The sequence below is a fragment of the Geotrypetes seraphini genome, chromosome 8 (assembly GCF_902459505.1).
Source record: "Geotrypetes seraphini chromosome 8, aGeoSer1.1, whole genome shotgun sequence".
Classification (NCBI taxonomy): domain Eukaryota; kingdom Metazoa; phylum Chordata; class Amphibia; order Gymnophiona; family Dermophiidae; genus Geotrypetes; species Geotrypetes seraphini.
Window position 1 is genome coordinate 101,706,738 of NC_047091.1, and position 13,706 is coordinate 101,720,443.

The following is a 13,706-nucleotide window of genomic DNA, read 5'->3' on the forward strand; positions in this document are numbered from 1 at the left end:
TTGGTTATACCTGTTGTACGCCTAGGTGTAGGTCGGCCCTCCTCCTGCCCACTGCCCGCTCTTTTCTCTCTGTGCGTTTAGTGGCAGGGGAAAGGCCTAAGCTGTTTTTAGATACGTCTAAAAACCAGCTTTGGTTATGGGTACTTGGACGATCAGGCTTTTTGATCGTCCAAGTAGCCATTTAGGACACTTTTTAGACTTTTTTTTAAATTATTATTATTACCCCCATAGGTTTTAATATCACAATGAAAAGTTAAGTATGAAGATGAGGATCTAAGAATCGTAGAAATCTCCTTTCCTAATTTAGCAAGCTAAGACAATTATATGTCATAGCATTACAACTCTTCCTGTGTCAACATCATCAGTTACAATACAAAAACATCCAGTAGACCAAAGATACCGTATTTGCCGGCATATAGGATGCAGCGGTGTTTAAGATGCCCATCCTTTTTTATACACATTTATAAGAAAAAAAAATTTCTACATTTTTTCATGAATTTCCATAATGATTTACTCTACTAATTTTATAGTTATTTATGTCTACAAAAAATGTAACTAGGGAACACTGTGGTTAGGTACCTTTTAATCTTCATTGTCAAAACCCAGAAACAACGTGACGCGTATGTACAGTGCGTACTTGTGAGACCTTGTGGCATCCGAGAGAGAGCAGAAAGAACGTGATGTGCGTGTACAGTGCGTACTTGTGAAGACCTCATGGCGTCCGAGAGAGAGCAGAAACAAGGTGACAGTGTATTAATATAAACCAGAAGTTTTATACTGACTGAAATTTCAACTCATAATTTTGATTACCAGCACATAAGATGCATCCCATATTTTAAGCATATTTTGAGGGGAAATAAAGTGCGTCCTATACGCCGGCAAATACGGTAACTTGTTACAACATGTGCTATGTAATGGCAGATCCATTAGTTGTTTGGTCCACTGGACATTTTTATACTGTGATCGACAATGTTGACACAGGTAGAGCTGACATGCAATTGTGAGAACCCTGATCCAGGCACATGCAGAAACACAGGCTGTGTCAGGCCCCATAAAATTTTCTTCCTCCAATTCCTGGCTCTAACTTATTGTTTCATCTGCGGCCTGCTTCACTGATTTGTTTCACATCGACAAATAGGCTACCACCGCTCTTCTCAGAATATGTTGGACTTGGCCATCTTATTGCAAGTATTATGACAAGAACGGTGACACTAGGAGCTGCCCCCAAGAAAATTCACAGAGAAGTGCCAAAGTCCATTATTATGATGCTATGCCCTGCTACTTAGGCCAGTGTCTACCATACATGTTGTAGTCCATCATAATAGCAAACCAGGAAAAGACCGCAAATTATGGGGTCCTTTTACTAAGGCGCGCTAGTGCGTCTTAGCGCTTGCTAAAAATTAGCGCAAACTAAGGGCCTGATTCTCCAAAGTGCGTCCCGATTTTAGGCAGCTGTAGGCGTCCTACAGCTGTCTAATCAGCCAATCGGGATGCACGTTTTTTTAAAAAAATACTCCCCAGGCAGGCCTGAAGGTGCCTCCGGGAGCCTAGGGAGACCCGCAAGACGCCTAAGCTCGCCTAAGGCCCGCCCTACGCGTCTCCCTAGTAGAGGAAGAAACGCTTAAAATGTAGGCCAGCAAAATGCTGGTCTACATTGTAAGTAGACGCGGCCGCTATACTTATTGCGGCAAGGGATCTCTCTGCCGCTATAAGTATAGCGGGCCGCGGCCTGTCCGATCGCTGGCAGGAAGGTGCCCAAACCCTCCTGCCAGAAGATGCCCCCCCCCGACACTACAGACCGCCCCCCCCGACACTATCAACCGCCCCCCCCAACATTACCGATCTCCCTCCCACCCCGACACTACCGATCGCTGGCAGGAGGGTGCCCAATCCCTCCTGCCCGATGACGCACCCTCCCCCCCACCCTGGCGCTAACAACCCCCAAACCTCCACCCCACCAAACTAACCTTTTCTTAAGACCAGACGGTTCTTGCCTGTCCAGCCGGCAGGCCCGCCTCGTCGAAATGAGGCGGGCCCGCCCCTTCCCGGCCCATCCCGCCGAAGCCTAAGGCCTGATTGGCCCAGGCTCTAGAAACCTGGACCAATCAGGCCTTAGGCATAGCGGGTCCGCCCATCCCCACTAAGTCTAAGGTCTGATTGGCCATTTTAAGCGTCTCTTCCTCTACTAGGGAAACGCGTAGGGCCGCCTAGGTTCGCCTAAGGCCCTTAGGCGAGCTTAGGCGTCTTGCGGGTCTCCCTAGGCTCCCGGAGGTGCCTTCAGGCCTGCCTGGGGAGCACTTTTTTAAAAAAACGTGCATCCCGATTGGCTGATTAGACAGCTGTAGGACGCCTACAGCTGCCTAAAATTGGGACGCACTTTGGAGAATCAGGCCCTAAATGTTAATGCGTGCTAACGCGTCCATTATATCCTATAGACGCGTTGCCATGCATTAGCATTTAGCGCACGCTAAGACACACTAGCATGCCTTAGTAAAAGGACCCCTATATTTGTTATAGCAGAACACTGTATGAGGGGGTGGGGGGTCCTCTAGATTGAAAATCTGTTATTGCATGGATATTAAAATTATCCAAAGAAGTCACCCCACATGAGATTTCAAGACCAAACAGGTTCCCTCTTCAGATGTTTGGGAGGTATGTTTGCAACTTGAAAATGCTCAGAATTTCTTTTCAGTAAAGGGGAAGAAAAAAGTATCACATGTTTCAGCTGCTGTGATGAGAAACGAGGGATTATTATTTTCAGTATGAGCCGTAACATGATAATGGAGTATATTGCTACACGCTGCTTTCTTTTGCTTCTCAAAAAAAACATCACCAGGCAGCCTGCAGGAAGGGAGTTTGCACCCTACAGGGACTAAAGGTTGCTGAATTTTTTAAAAGACCGGTGTTCACAGTCTCTCCAGACATTCCGCTGATATCCCTCTCGTAGGAGCCTTTTTTTTCTCATGGGCAAATAAAATGCATTTCAGTACAGGAAGGACAGGGTGAGGAGGTTTTTGCTGTGGCTGTGATCTCTTTTCTGTAGTTGTTTACCTCTAAATGTCTTTTTTCCTTCTCTTGGTGGCTTATCTAGTTATTAGAAATTCAAAAGTTTGACTGTTACTTCTCCTTTTCTCTAGCAGAAGCATTTCTTTTCCCATCCCCTTGAAAAAAGTTGTTTTTTTTTTTTTTTGGGGGGGGGGAGAAGCTAATTTAGGAAGTAGGGCCTAATTCTTAAAATTCAAGCTTTAAGCTTTTGGAAACAGTAAAGTACTGGTATTTACTGTACCTGAATGTAACTCCCTTGGAGTGAGTGGCATAGCTGGCACTCAGTAGATCCTGGGTGGGAGGACTGAGATAGTCTCCAAAGCACACATGCACCACCCCTCGAATCTGGCACTCCCTACACACTCAGCTACTTACCTAATCAGAAAATAATGGGTATACATTGAAGGCCTGTGTACCATATATGGACATTCAGTAGAGGTTAGGCTGGGGACGGTTAAGATGGGCTGGAGTGAGCAATGATGGAGACTTCAGTAGATAGAACCTAAGCCCAGAAATATCTAAGAAAAAGGACCATTTAAACTAAATTAATTTATGGAGCATGTATGGTTGGGCAGACTGGATGGACCACTTGGGTCTTTATCTGCTGTCATTTACTATGTTACTATAAGAACATAAGAATTGCCGCTGCTGGGTCAGACCAGTGGTCCATCATGCCCAGCAGTCCGGTCACGCGGCGGCCCACCAGGTCCTCCACAGCTACAGTGTCAGATTGTCCTTAGGAATTGATAAACATGTCAGTAAGGTTTTTGTGCATTATTTTCTGATTCTGCTTACTGCATGGCTCCAGAAACACCTCCCCTGAATGTGACTGATGATAAATTCATTATGGAATGGCACGGGTGCTCTGAGTTCTATGGAGGGGAGGTCACTGATTTTCAGTGTGTTAAATGGCTTTGAAATTTGACCTTCACCTTGAGCTTTTGCCATTTACTCACAGAAAGATTTCCAAAGTTGATCCACAAAAGTCTTGCTCACAATTATGACATTGTACAGTGAAAGAAGGGGTAGGTGGAATAAGACTGATTCCCGTCAAGAAGCGGTATAAGCTTTGACTAAACAGCGGCCTGCAATGGATGTGTAGGCCTAGGAGTTGAGCCTGGCATGACCTTTGAGATCTTTTGTCCTTTTAAGGCAAGTAAACATAGCTCAAATAATAGAAAACTGAGTAGTAATAAGCCTTCAACAAGTCTAGAAAAGCACTTTGGATGAAAGTGTTATAGAAGGGAAAAACAACTCCTAACCCACCCCACTTGAACTCTTTGCCTTCACACAACATTAAGACTACTCCATTTGGATTTTAGAAGAACCCTAGGTTACTAAAATGTTAATGGCCTGCATTTTTTTTTTGTATATATGGAATGATGAGGGTAAAAACACCAATGTTTCTCCATGGGCTGTAATAGCTGATTCCCCACTGTTAAAAGTGCCACTATGTTTACTGCTCCTGCCGCAGCGAACAGCACTGGCAGAGAGCTTTGCTTTAGAATAAATATATGTATGTTATAAAAAACTGAGGATGATATCACCTCTGATTTTAGCAAGAGCCCGTTGGTGATGGGAGGACTGGAAGGGGGATGGGCTGTAAACTCATGTGAAACAGAAAGAGCCTCCCGGCAGATGGTGATGAGATGGTCTAAAAACCTGATAAGTGAACAAAAGAGGAAAAAAGTACCACCTGCATGGATAGATTTCTTTTAAAGTATGGAGAACATTCTCTTCCCTTGTGGCCACCCCTGTCCTTCCCCCAGCTCCAGTCTGTCTTTCCGTAATTGGTAATAGATGTGAAGCTGGGATTCCAACTTGGAATAATGCACAACAGTGAGCCAGTGTGACCTAATATGTGTCTGATCTGTATCCCACAACGTTCCCTTTCGTTGTCTTTAAGGATTCATGGACACTCTTGGTTCTCAGGGTGTCAGTGCTACAGAGTTGCCAAGGGAAACTTTAAGACATGCCCCAGACCTTCCCAGTCCCACCCCTAGCCCCACCCACTCAGTCTCCTTGGCTTCACTCTGTGGCTTACCAAAATTCCTCAGGTCACCACCATGCCTCTTCTCCCTCCGGCAACAGGAGACAGTGTAATAAAACGTCATCTGCTGCTACAGGACCAATCCCGCAATAAGAGCTATGAGATTCTGCAGCTGTTATTATTAGACTGGTCCTATAGCAGCAGGAAATAACATCTTATTAATACATCTCCTGTTGCCAATGGAGTAGGAGATGACCCTTGAAAGCGTGAGTCTCTCACTGAATGTGGGAGACTTGGCAGGTCTGCTGTTTTGCCCCTGTCTACTTCACATACCTGTCATAGAATTAAAATGCCCAATAATCTAGGAAGACTTTTCTTAGCGTGGCCTGCTGGCTCCTGATTTTCAGGAAATCTTGACTCAGACAAGATTCTAAATCCATGTAGGCAGTGTGGTTAAATCAGAATTGGATTATCTAGTCCTGAAGATCTGGAGATAGTGAGTCACCCTGGTAATTCTGCATACTCTAATGCAGGGATCGGCAACCTTTTTTTCAACAAAGAGCCAATTTATCCAAAATATTTGACCCAAGATTTACAAAGAGCTGCAAGGTGTAGCTTCTCAGCCCTCCAAGCTCTTGCAGGTTTCTGCACCTCTCATCCCTCCCGCCGTCCCCACCCCTCCCCCAACCCATAGCCAAGGTTCTCTCCCCTCTCCAAGCCCCAACCTTTTAATATCCCTCCCAACCCCACGATTCCCCCTCCTCCCCCAACTTGGCCTACTAAGTACCAGGTGGTCTACTGGAAGTTGTTGTGGCAGGAGTGCGGCTGCCTTCTAAAATGGCTGCCGTGACCTCTCATGGCAGCTCACTGTACTACAGTGAGCAGTTGTAATAGGCTATGGCAGCTATTTTAGAAGGCAGCTGCAAGGAGGCAGGAGTGAGAGGGCTGTGCTCCTGCCACAAAGACCCTTGCTAGACCACCAGCAGGACCCATTTCAGCAGACCCAGGGGAGATCGTGGGATTGGGAGGGAGATTAAAGGGGCGGGGCCTGGAGAGCTGCAGTCACATACAAGAAGAGCCACATGTGGCTCGCGAGCTGCAGGTTGCTGACCCCTGTTCTAGTGCAGTGATCTTTACTGAAATGAGAGCCACATTGACAAAAGGACTTCAGTGTGAGAGCCAGGATCAGTGCTATGCAACGCAGATGGTGCTCAGACTCCTGGGTGATAAAGTGGAGGTGGAGGGAGTAGGCTGATGGGTTCCTTCTTCAGTGATGTAGCCCAGAGTTGGGGAATGAAGGCCGCAATCCAGTCAGGTTTTCAGGATTTCTCCAACAAATGTGCATGAGATTTATTTGCTTGTACTGCCTCCGTTGTATGCAAATGAATCTCATGCATATTCATTGGGGAAATCCTGAAAACCCGACTGGAGGGTGGCCTTTATTCCCCACCCCTGATGTAGCCAGTCTAGCTGCTCTAGCACACTCAGGGCCATATGTTTATGTTTGTTGGATTTGCTACATTGCCTTTTGGTCCCAGATGTCATAGTGGTTTACAAAATAAATCAGCTAGAAAGGGAAGGAACTCCAAGTCATGCCTAGAAAGCATAGACCAGGCGTCTTCAAATCCAATCCGTGAGGTCCACAACCAGCCTGGTTTTCAAAATTTTCTGCAATGAATATGTTTGAAATCTGTTTGCATGCAGTGGAAGCAGTGAATGCAAATATTCATTGTGGAAATCCTGAAAACCAGGCTGGATAGTGGACCTTGAAGACTGGATTAGACAGACAATGACAAGGTCCCTTTATAAGGGGAAATTCTATAACAGGTGACCTAGCACTGGACATTCAGAGGATGTGCAGTAGGAGCCTACTCTATAAGGCAATGTAGACACCTATCTTCTTATATTGAATATTAGTGTAACTGGGCAGAGAATGACATGGTGACAGAATGACATGGTTCCCATTCCCATCCCTATGGTTAACCACGGGAAACCATCAGACACTGCCATTGACCCTCAAGCCTTGCATTGAAGAATGCTAGTGTAGAAGGACTGAGATTGAGATAGACACTAAAGAATGAGATGGGACTGATTCCCGTCAAGAAGCGATATAAGCTTTGACTAAACAGCAGCCTGCAATAGATGTGTAGGCCTAGGAGTTGAGCCTGGCATGACCTTTGAGATCTTTTGTCCTTTTAAGGCAAATAAACATAGCTCAAATAATAGAGAACTGAGTAGTAATAAGCCTTCAACAAGTCTAGAAAAGCACTTTGGATGAAAGTGTTATAGAAGGGAAAAACAACTCCTAACCCACCCCACTTGAACTCTTTGCCTTCACCCAACATTAAGACTACTCCATTTGGATTTTAGAAGAACCCTAGGTTACTAAAATGTTAATGGCCTGCATTTTTTTTTTTGTATATATGGAATGATGAGGGTAAAAACACCAATGTTTCTCCATGGGCTGTAATAGCTGATTCCCCACTGTTAAAAGTGCCACTATGTTTACTGCTCCTGCCGCAGCGAACAGCACTGGCAGAGAGCTTTGCTTTAGAATAAATATATGTATGTTATAAAAAGCTGGGGATGATATCGCCTCTGATTTTGGCAAGAGTCCGTTGGTGATGGGAGGACAGGAAGAGGGATGGGCTGTAAACTCAAGTGAAACAGCAAGAGCCTCCCGGCAGATGGTGATGAGATGGTCTAAAAACCTGATAAGTGAACAAAAGAGGAAAAAAGTACCACCTGCATGGATAGATTTCTTTTAAAGTATGGAGAACATTCTCTTCCCTTGTGGCCACCCCTGTCCTTCCCCCAGCTCCAGTCTGCCTTTCCGTAATTGGTAATAGATGTGAAGCTGGGATTCCAACTTGGAGTAATGCACGACAGTGAGCCAGTGTGACCTAATATGTGTCTGATCTGTATCCCACACCGTTTCCTTTCGTTGTCTTTAAGGATTCATGGACACTCTTGGTTCTGAGGGTGTCAGTGCTGCAGAGCTGCCAAGGGAAACTTTAAGACATGCCCCAGACCTTCCCAGTCCCACCCCCTCAGTGTCCTTGGCTCACCAAAATTCCTCAGATCATAGCACCACCATGCTTCTTCTCTCTCCGGCAACAGGAGACAGTGTAATAAAACGTCATCTGCTGCCACAGGACCAATCCCGCAATAAGAGCTATGAGATTCTGCAGCTGTTATTATTAGACTTGTCCTATAGCAGCAGGAAATAACATCTTATTAATGTATCTCCTGTTGCCAATGGAGTAAGAGATGACCCTCGAAAGCGTGAGTCTCTCACTGTCCCCATGTCATTCTCTATTATTTTTTCAGGCTAACATTAGACACTCATACCTACTCCTGCCACGGAGCTGGTGTAAGTGTCAGTTCCCATTTCAGCAGATACACAAAGTCCTGCCCTTGTTCCACTCCTCTGTATGCCCTGCTTTGCAAATGTGCGCTATGTAAGTTAAGCAGGTATTTGCAGACTAGCAATTAGGTTCCGGCCTAGCATTTACATGCATACGCGCACAAATATGCTTGTAAAATCCAGCATTCTAAACAATTACTCGCTCACTGAGATCTCAGAGTCAGAGCCTCCACAGTTAAGATGAGTATAACCAATTCTCCCCTTAAGGAAATATCTTTAAAAAAACCTTCTTTTTTCAACACGCGTTTAGATGTTTTTAGACCTTAATTCGGATTGAAAGTTTACATTCTGTTGTCTTGGATGGTTTATGTATTATAAGCTTGTAAATTTTATTATGAATGTTGTGATGTAAGCTGCCTAGAATTTTAGATGGTGTGGGATAAAACTTTTTAAAATAAATAAATGTGCATTAATGTGAGTGCCTAGGGTATACAATGGCCCTTTTAGAGGAGAGAACAGGAAAGAGCAAGTAAAGGAAGATGCAAGAGAGAGACTGGACTGTTAATGTAACTTGTTCACCTACAAGTCAGTGAAGGCCATGGGGAATAGGTCTGTACCTGTTTTGAGGTCTGGATAGAATTTCTGTGAGACTTTAGCTCACAGATGCAGTGGCAACACATAGCACAAGGATGGAGCTAGGAAGAAGAATGTGGAATGCCTTGTAGATTCCAGCCTTTCACTTGCTGAGGAAGGCAATGATTTTGTATTGTGAAAGCAGCATGAAGGGGTATTCAAGATAAGCATGGCCATTGGCCAATATGTAGTAAGGGACACCCAAATGAAGGACTTTGTGGCATAATGTGATCATAGTTGCAAGTCTGGCACAAGATCCTAATGGTGGCATTTTTGAACAGATTGCAGGTGTTATAGGTCAACAGTAGAAATATTCATATACAGAGCACTACAGTAATCCAAGTGAGAGGTTAACGTAGCATGGATCAAAGTGCATTAGCAGTGACATCCAAAAAGCTCCAGATGACGTGGAATTGCCTAAGTGCAAGAAATTTAGCCTTAGTTCAGACATATTAAACTCTGGAATTCGTTGCCCGAGAATTTGGTGAAATCAGTTAGCTTAGCGGGGCTTAAAAAAGATTTCATAAGCCATTATTAAGACGCATCGTACTTGCACAGATTCCCCAAACCCAAGGAGTGTTACAAGAATTCTCCACCAATAAAATATATTATACTTAAAGAGAAGGATAATATATTTTATATTAAATATATGTTAATTTGTGGAATGGAGCTACCTGCCTTTAACTTAGCTCTTTGTACTATTTAAGAACAAATACTCAAAGCATTTAAAGACAAACTAGAATTTTATTGTTAAAGAGCAAAATTTATTTATAAGGTTAGGCAGGCAATGCAATAAATTTTAGAAACAATTTAAGGATCTTTGAACAAGGAAAATGTGCCACAAGATAAAATATTGTTATAGAAGCAGAATGATTAATTTAAGCTGGATTAAAAGTAACTCACTATGATACAGGCTTTGCTGGTAGAACAGTTCTTCTTATGCACATGGCAGAGTGGATGAGATATTGCAGCATGGTGTATCCAGCACTGATCCCAAGAGAGAGAGCATAGGTGATTCTCCTTCTTTTATGGACTCTGGGGGATTGAAGTCCTGTCCAATTACCAAGGCAAGAACCCAAGAGCAATGTCCGATCCCAAATCAGTATTTCATTTCAAACGTTTTCTGTTGGGTGCATGAGGTCATCTGGTTTGGCTTTCTGGCTGGGCAGTGCCTTGATTTGGCTTTCTGGTTGGGCAGTGCCTTGATTGAATTTTAATAGTGTCTTTGTATGAAAAGTTTCAGGTCCTTTTGTCTTATCTCAGTTTTGAATGGCTTAAGTTCTGTGTCTTTTGATCTGCTCCAGCCTTTGTTTGCTGTCCATAGAATTCAGTTTAACACTGATACTGAACCTTTATGGTGCATATTTTGCAGAGAAAAGGTCTAAGGAGATACTGGGCAACACCTAGCCATCTCTTTGTGTTCACTGAAAGGGGGTACTTAACACCATTTGAAGCAAAAATCAATCATATCTTGATTTAGCCAATAATTTTGTAATTGTTAAATCCATCCAAAATTAATCATTTCATGCTGCAGGGAGCAGACCTATCCACCCCATCAAATGTCAGACCAATTGCTGGTATTCCTCTATTAACCAAAATATTTGACACCCTAGCCTGTACTTAACTCACTGCCTACATCAACAAATTCTTCTGCCTTCATCCCACTCAATTTGGCTTCCATGCATATCATAGCACAGAACTCCTACTACTGACCTTAACAACTAAAATCATATACTGAATATAGGACAACAATCAATTCTACTCCAATTTGATATCTCAGCCACCTTCAACTCTGTAGATCAGGGGTGCCCACACTTTTTTGGCTTGCGAGCTACTTTTAAAATGACCAAGTCAAAATGATCTACCAACAATAAAATTTTAAAAAACACAAAGCACACAGTACGCAGAGAAAAGGTTAATTATCATTTATATTCGGGTTTTTTTTCCAGAGGTCAAGGCAGATGACTTTAAAATATGAAATGTTACCTCAGTAACAACTATACAAAAATAGACAAATATACCCCCTCCCCTTTTACTAAACCACGATAGCGTTTTTTAGCGCAGGGAGCTGCGCTGAATACCCCTCGCAGCTCCCGACACTCAGGCTCCCTGCTCTAAAAACCACTATCACGGTTTAGAAAAAGGGAGCCATGGTACAAAATATAGACAGCAGATATAAATTCTCAAAATGGACACATTTTGATCACTAAATTGCAAATAAAATAATTTTTCCTACCTTTTTGTCTGGTGATTTCATGAGTCTCTGGTTGCACTTCCTTCTTCTGTAAATCCAATATTTCTTTCTTCTGCCCCCTCCCCTTTTCTTTCTCTCTCCCCCTGCCTGTCTTTCTGTCTCTCTCCCCCTGTCCCCTCTTTATTTCTGCCTTTCTTTCTCTCTCCCCGCCTCCCTCTTTCTTTCTCTCTCCCCCTGCCTGCCTGTCTTTCTTTCTCTCTCCCCTTCCCCCCTCTTTCTTTCTGCCTTTCTTTCTCTCTCCCCCTGCCTGCCTGTCTCTCTTTCTCTCTATTCCTGCCCCCCTCTTTATTTCTGCCTTTCTTTCTCTCTCCCCCTGCCTGCCTGTCTTTCTTTCTCTCTACCCCTGCACCCCCCCAGCCATCGCGCCGATTTCTCCACTTCCCCAATTCTTTCCCTATCCCCCCCAAACCACCACGCTGATTTTGCCCTGCTGCTTCCCCGAGCCAGGTCTGGCGCGTACAAGACTTCATCTCCAACATCAATACTAACGTCGGGGAGGAAGTTCCAGGCCAGCCAGGTAGCGATTGGCTGGCCCAGAACTTCATCTCTGATGTCAGAATTGACGTTGGAGGTGAAGTCTTGTGAGTCCGGCGCTTGTACGCACCAGGCCTGGCTCGGGGAAGCAGCAGAGAGAAAAATATCGCAAAGGCAACGCAATCGACTCGCGTTGCCTTTGCAATCTACTGGTCGATCGCAATCAACTATTTGGGCACCCCTGCTGTAGACCATGACTTATTACTTACCAAACTAAATGAACTAGGCCTAACTGGGTCAATCCTCAAATTGTTCAGAGACTCTCTATCTGAATACTATGTCTGGAAAGATGGCACAGTTTCACAAACCTAGAAATCCTTCTGCAGTGTCTCTCATGGTTCCCCTCTATCCTCTATTTGTACTACCCTTCAATGGCTCTCTGTCCTATGTTGACATGTAGTTCTCTCCTTCATCCCTTTCATAACAGTACGTCCTTGAGTCATAGTTTATGTAACCCGATTTAATATTTTTAAAATGTACACTGCTTGGAAGTTTGATTGGAATATCAAATTTTAATAAAACTTGAAATTTGATAGCATTCAACCTATTCATGAGCTCCCTAGGTAATATCTCCTTCACCAAGAGTGAATGCCTCCTGTCCTATGTAGATGACATCTTTCTTAGGGTTACCAGATGTCCAGATTTACCCAGACCTGTCCTCTTTTTAAAGGACTGTCCAGGGATCTGAATCGCTTTTTAAAACCCAGCACTTTGTCCGGGCTTTGAAAAGCTTTGAGCTTGGGGCCACGTCTGGAGAGCATTTGCTCATGTGTGGATGTGACATGGTGACATCACACCTGTGCATGCTCGGAGGCCTTCCAAACGTGGCTCTGAAATCGAAAAGAGGGGGTTTGAGGGGGTGGGGCTGAGGCAGAACAGGGCGTGACTTGGGTGGAGCTGGGTGGGGCTGAGGGGTGGGGCCAAGTGTCTGGATTTTATTCTTGTAAAATCTGGTAACCCTAATCCTTCTACTTAATCCACTTGGAACTGACTTGAATGAAACATCCACAAAAGTATCAGACGACATAGACAAAATCTACTCCTAGGCCTGTAAGCTTGACCTCGGTTCCAGGAAAGATGATGGAAGCAATGGTAAAGGACACAATCTGCGAACACATAGAAAACAATGGACAACTGAAGGCGAGCCAGCATGGCTTCTGCAAGGGAAGGTCGTGCCTCACGAACTTGCTGTACTTCTTTGAGGGAATAAACAGCCAGATGGATAAGGGGGAATCCATAGACATCGTTTACCTTGACTTCCAAAAAGCCTTCGACAAGGTACCTCACGAACGGCTACTTAAAAAGCTGTGGAACCACGGGGTACAAGGGGATGTCTACCGATGGATCAAACACTGGTTGGCAGACAGGAAACAGAGGGTTGGAGTAAAAGGCCAATACTCACACTGGCAATGGGTCACGAGCGGAGTTCCACAGGGGTCGGTGCTGGGACCTCTACTGTTCAATATATTTATTAACGATCTGGAGACGGGGACAAAATGTGAGGTTATCAAATTTGCTGATGACACCAAACTCTGCAGCAGGGTTAGAAACACGGAAGACTGTGAAGACCTGCAAAGGGACTTAACGAGACTGGAAGACTGGGCAAAAAAGTGGCAAATGAGTTTTAACATACAGAAATGCAAGGTCATGCATGTAGGGAAAAAGAACCCGATGTTCAGTTACAAAATGGGGGGAATACTGCTAGGGGTGAGTAACCTTGAAAGGGACCTGGGGGTGATGGTCGACACATCACTGAAACCATCGGCGCAGTGTGCGACAGCCTCAAAGAAAGCAAACAGAATGCTGGGCATCATCAAAAAGGGTATCACAACCAGGACGAAGGAAGTCATCATGCCGCTATATCGCGCAATGGTGCGCCCGCA

General features: G+C 44.4%; 1 protein-coding gene across 6 annotated transcripts in view; it reads left to right on the forward strand.

Moving 5' to 3' along the window:
* Positions 1-13,706, forward strand: part of SSBP4 (single stranded DNA binding protein 4) — a 589,526-nt gene that overhangs the window by 184,674 nt on the left and 391,146 nt on the right. The window lies entirely within an intron of this gene.